The sequence below is a fragment of the Gossypium arboreum genome, chromosome 1 (genome assembly GCF_025698485.1).
Source record: "Gossypium arboreum isolate Shixiya-1 chromosome 1, ASM2569848v2, whole genome shotgun sequence".
Classification (NCBI taxonomy): Eukaryota; Viridiplantae; Streptophyta; class Magnoliopsida; order Malvales; family Malvaceae; genus Gossypium; species Gossypium arboreum.
In genome coordinates, this window is record NC_069070.1 from 20,342,758 (window position 1) to 20,348,259 (window position 5,502).

Below are 5,502 nucleotides of genomic sequence, written 5' to 3' on the forward strand. Positions count from 1 at the left end.
TTAAGCATTGATGATATTGATGATAATTGAGATGCGAGTGAAGTGAGAGCTTCCACTTCATGTATTCTAGCGACTCATCTTCCTGACGCTGCTCGATTGGTTGGCCATTGATAATTGTTGCTGGCAATCCTCTAAATGATTTCATAAGCCTAATTATAATACTTAGAAAGGAGAGCACTATTAGCAGAAGCGTCCACTACCATCCTCGTGTGTACATTGAGACCATTATAAAACATCTCAAGTTGGATGCAATGTGGGATACCGTGATGAGGGCACTTCTGTAATAATCATTTGTACCTTATCCATGTCTCATACAAGGACTCATCATTAATTTGTTGGAAAGCAATGATCTCATTCCTCAACTTAGCATTCTTGCTAGGCAAGAAATACTTCATAAGGAATCTTTCTTTTAACGCCCCAAAATTTTTATTTTTTTCTGTTAAAATATGACAAGATGAGTATCTACTTCAGTGGTTAAGTGTTCTAGGTGTGTGTGGGAGGTCCCAAGTTCAAGCCTTATCTTAGGTGAATTTTTGTCTTTTTCTGAATAAAGCCTTAACCTTGCTCAAAGGGTTTAAGTTTAATTGGTTGTAGGTATATAATAGAAAGGGCCTACTAGTCTGGTGGTTAAGTGGAGTGTTAGTTGGCTGGAGGTCCTGTGTTCGAGTCCCTGAGCGAGCAAGGGAATTATTTTTGCTTGAGGCGTGTGGCATGTGGTAGAGTTCAAGTTAAATTGAAATTCTGAGTAGCGGTTGCTAATGGGTGGTTAATTGAGGAAATTTAGGGATATAGGAGCATAATCTTAACTTTGGTGGTTATCTTTCTTTCTTCTCCTAAATTCCCAAAAGCTTTTCACGTAGAAAAATTTTCTTCTCTTTTTCTCTTTGGTTTTTCTTTTCTTTTTCGGTAAACTTTCTTTAAATGCTTTAATTTGGATCGTGAATCTTGCGTTAAATCGTTGTTCTGCAGTTTCCTATTCTTTAATCAGTTGGTAAGCGGAGTTAAATTTCCTTTAACTATGATTTGGGTTTGATAGTATTAGTTCATGAGAGCAAAATGTAAAAATCTATGTTTTATTCTCAAATCTTTTTGTGGGATTAAAATTTTTCTCTACTCAGCAACAAATCGTGAAGGAGGGGATCTACTTCTCGTGGAATCTTAGTAGGAGGCATTCAAGAATTCAGGTAAGCCTTGAGTATTCGAATTGTGATTTGATTTGTTCGAGTGAGTTAGATTAATTTATTATTTTAGGTGATTAATTTATTATTTTAGGTGATTAATCGGGATAATTGGTGAATTGAAGGTTCTGGTGATCTCAAGTAGGTTGTTGCGTCAAAATTGAAATAGTTGTGTACTCGAATAGCAAGAAAACGCATTTTCGACAGAAGTTGAAAACTTTTCTGTCGACGCCGCATGGCCATGTGGTAGTTCGTATGCCATAAAACGGGCGTGTGATCGACGAAGCCAGGTCGTGCGCGAAAGACACAGTCGTGTGATGGCCAGGTAGGCGTGTGCGACACACGGCTAGATTATTTTGGATCGTGGAAGCCACACGGGTGTGTGGCCACAAACGGGTAGTCTATACGGGTGTATGGGATTCTGGCCAGGCTGTTTGATCCACACAGCCAACGTCAAGTTGGACCATATGGGCCACACCGGTAGGCCACATGAGTGTGTGAGCCCATTTAATTGAAATGTGTTATAGGGTTGCACGGGTCACCCAAGTTGACTGTGAACCTTCTATTGGGTCGAAAAGCACTATTTAGACCCTTAAATGTGTGAACTGTATGTATGATATATGTACTGAGCATGATGATTATATGAATGAATACTGAACTGTATGTATAACTGATATTCATGTATTAGAATGTCATATACTGTATGTTACATTGCATTTGGTTAGGTTGTTGATATTGGAGGAAGTGTACTGAAAGGCTCTTAAGCCCTTGATCTGGCAGCTCAGCTGCAAATTACTGATTATGTGCCGTATTCGGTACTACTTGGAGTGTAGGGATGGGTGGGTGTTTTAAACCCCACATGGAGTGTAGGGATGGACAGAGATGGTGTGTAGAGGCTAGTGGGTAGGACTCTGTTCACTTATTACTTTTTACATTACTGTTACTGTGATGGGCTAAAGCCCTACTGCATGTTTGACATTAAACTGAAATGGGCTAATGCCCAAACTACTACTGAAACTAAAATGGGTTTAGGCCCAGACTGCATTTGACTGTTTGTTATAATTGACTGTATGCATGTTTTTTGTGGGGATTACACATTGAGTTTACATAAACTCACCCCTTCCTGTTAATCAGTATAGGTAATCCCCAGACTTGACGGTTCGGTGCAGCAGAGGACTCGACAGTAGCCACACGTATTTTAAATTTATTATTTTCGTTTATGGATTTATTTGTTAATGGGGTATTTTTAAGTAGTTTCTGGAAATTTTAACTGCTTTTAGAAACATACAACTACAACTTTAACAAAATACGAAATTTTCAAAAGCTAAAGTTTTCCATAAAATAAATGATTTTACTTAAAAATGAGTGATTTCCAAAGCTTCCGCTAAAAAGATACGTTTGAGACAAATCAACGGACATACGTTATTCTAAGTTAATTAAATGTTAATAAAATAGAAATGCGTTATTCTACGCTGGATTTGGGGTGTTACATTTAGTGGCATCAGAGCCAGGTTGCAAAACTCTGCTATTGATTTTGGATTTTAAAACTTGGTTTTGAAGAACTGATTTTCAAATGATTTGAAATGATTTGACTGAGAATGTGGTGCATCAAGTCTCCGGCGCCGATCCTGTAAGTATTCTGATAAGTTGTTAAGTTATTCTGTTTTGCAAACACTCTAGTTAGTGTTTACTGAAACTGTAGTAAAACTAAGACTGTAGCAAAACTGATAGAGACTGCGATTTATGAAAATCACTCTGAATTACAGAAACTGTTTACATAAAATATCTACTAATAAGTACTGAAACCGTAACTGATTCATAAAATTCGTAATACAGATAAATCTGACTAGACATGAACGCACGAGGTATCCGCGGATGAGGTACTAAAGGCTGAGGTAGAGGTCGTAGATGGGCTCGAGCTGAGTCCTCTTCATTGGGCAGTATGCCAAATCTGGACACGAGTGCGACGTCAATGTCGCCTACTACTGAGACTGGGTCTCAAGATCACATGACTGGGGACGACGCATTTTCCTAGGCTATGCTAAGAATATTAGAGAGGGTAATTGGGCCTAATACCATATTTGGGGCCGTGGGACGATTACGGAACGATTCTAGTCCAATAGAGCTAAACTTTTTAGGGGTTTCATTAGAGTTACCCCTAATGTGGCTGAGTACTGGATTGAGGCCACGGAGCGTATTATGGATGACCTGAATTGCGCTTCTGAGCAAAATTTGAAGGGTGTAGTCTCTCTGTTAGGAGATGAGGCTTATCAACGGTGGCTGACTGTTAAGGAGGGCACTCAGCCCGAACGTCTGACCTGGGAGTTCTTTAATACCACCTTCTAGGGAAAATGTGTGGGAACTAGTTATGCGGATACTCACAGGAGGGAGTTTCTGAATCTTACTCAGGGGGATCGATCAGTGGCCGAGTATGAGGCTAAGTTCCTAAGATTAAGCCACTATGCGTGAGGTGTGGTGGCATCGGAGTATGAGAGGTGTGTCCATTTTGAGGATGGTCTTAGGGATAATTTGAGGGTACTGATAGTTCCGTAGATGGAGCAATAGTTCTCTGTCCTGGTAGAGAATGCAAAGATTACCGAGGAAGTTAAGCTCACTGAGCTCCAAAACAGGGAGTGTGAGAGAGGTAAGAACAAGAGGAATTCGGAGCCCTCGAGTTCGATGCAGAGGCCTAAGAAAAAGGCCAGAGCTGATTGGCCAGTTAGAGCTAGGCCCCCTATTGCTCCTACTGGATTGCAGCTATGTGGAGATTGTGGTAAGCACCATCAGGGCGAGTATTGGAGGAGGATTGGGGTGTGTTTGAGGTGTGGGTCACTAGAGCACCGTATTCAGGAGTGTCCACCGAGGACCGATTAGATACAAGCTCTGGGTACTGGTACTACACAGCCACAGAAGGTAGTTTAGCAGCCACCTAGGGGCTGTGGTCAGGCTAGAGGTAGTAACGGTATGGGTCGTGGTCAGAGAGCATCGGGCAGAGGTATTGGACAAACTGACGCAAGACATCCTGTTCTTGTTTACACTGCACGTTGTTGAAAGGACAGAGATGTTTCGGACATCATCACGGGAACGTTTCTTATTTATGATATGCCTTACATTGCATTGATAGATATAGGATCTATACATTCCTATATTGCCTGTTCTGTTTCCAAAAATTTGGGGATTCTGGTTGAGAGTACTTCTAGTGATCTGACTGTGCTGAGGCCGCTGGGGCAAACTGTATAGGAATGTTCCTTTAGAGGTTCAAGGGATTGTATTTCTGGTTGACTTGATGGAGCTCCCATTTGGAGAGTTCGATATGATATTGGGGATGGACTAGTTGCTCAAGCATTATGTAATCTTGGATTGTGCAACTAAGAGGGTCGTCCTGAGAACTGAGGAGAATGATGAGGTAGTCGTGATTGGAGAACACCGGAACTACCTATCTAATGTGATCTCTGCAGTGGTAGTTGAGAAACTAGTTCGCAAGGGATGTGAAGTGTACTTGGCCTACGTAAGTATTTCCACTTCTAGGGACTCTATTGTAAAGGATATCCGTACTGAAAGGGATTTTCCGGACGTTTTCCTTGATGAAATACCGGATTTACCTCTGAATCATGAAGTGAAGTTTGAGATTTTGCTTCATTCGAGTACAGCTCCAGTGCCTATTGCTCCCTATCGAATGGCACTGAAAGAGCTTACGGAGCTTAAGGCTCAGATTCAAGAGTTGTTGGATCGTGGGTTCATCCGCCTCAGTATGTCTCTGTGGGGAGCATTGGTTCTGTTTGTTAAGAAAAAAGATGGATCTATGAGGATGTGTATTGACTACCAGGAACTGAATAAGCTGACCATTAAGAACAAGTATCCATTACCGAGGACCGATGACCTGTTTAACCAGTTTTGAGGAGTTTTGATATTCCCTATGATTGATCTCCGGTCTGGGCAACATCAGTTGAGGGTTAAAGAGGCTGACGTACATATGACAGCGTTTAGGACTCGTTATGGTCACTACGAGTTCCTAGTGATGCCATTTGGACTGACTAATGCACCAATAGCTTTCATAGATCTGATGAACTGAGTGTTCCAGCCCTACCTGGATCTGTTTGTAGTGGTGTTCATCAATGACATAGTGGTTTATTCAAGGACTGAGGATGAGCATGGCAAGCACATTAAAGTGGTTCTTTAGACTTTGAGGGAAAATCAGCTCCATGCTAAGTTTAGCAAGTTCGAGTTCTGGTTACGTGAAGTAACATTTCTGGGTCATATGGTGTCTGGTGAGGCGATTCAAGTTGATCTTCGAAAGATTGAGGCTATATTGGATTGGAAGCAA

At 41.3% G+C, this 5,502-nt stretch overlaps 1 non-coding gene across 1 annotated transcript; it reads left to right on the top strand.

The window, feature by feature from the left end:
* The first annotated feature begins 258 nt into the window (after nt 1-258).
* Nucleotides 259-365, top strand: LOC128281552 (small nucleolar RNA R71). The gene has a single exon (XR_008271783.1). It is a non-coding gene; the product is annotated as a small nucleolar RNA R71 (small nucleolar RNA).
* Nucleotides 366-5,502: the final 5,137 nt, after the last annotated feature.